This window comes from Myotis davidii, unplaced genomic scaffold, assembly GCF_000327345.1.
Source record: "Myotis davidii unplaced genomic scaffold, ASM32734v1 scaffold1055, whole genome shotgun sequence".
Lineage (NCBI taxonomy): Eukaryota > Metazoa > Chordata > Mammalia > Chiroptera > Vespertilionidae > Myotis > Myotis davidii.
Genome location: NW_006286477.1, coordinates 273441 through 273651, shown reverse-complemented (window position 1 = coordinate 273651; position 211 = coordinate 273441). Strand labels below are relative to the sequence as shown.

The following is a 211-nucleotide window of genomic DNA, read 5'->3' as shown; positions in this document are numbered from 1 at the left end:
CTGCACACCCCCTACTGGGGATGTGCCCGCAACCCAGGTACATGCCCTTGGCCGGAATCGAACCCAGGACCCTTCAGTCCGCAGGCTGATGCTCTATCCACTGAGCCAAACCGGTTTCGGCCAATAAACTATTCTTAAAAAAAAAGTAATGAATAAACAATGCACCATCCCCCCTTTTAGGTGTTTAATCAGCCTGGAACGCAGGCCTCTT

The 211-nt window shown here is 51.2% G+C and overlaps 1 protein-coding gene across 1 annotated transcript in view; it reads right to left on the bottom strand.

Annotated features, from left to right (window-relative positions):
* WDR11 (WD repeat domain 11) overlaps nt 1–211 on the bottom strand; it is an 82435-nt gene that overhangs the window by 3024 nt on the left and 79200 nt on the right. The window lies entirely within an intron of this gene.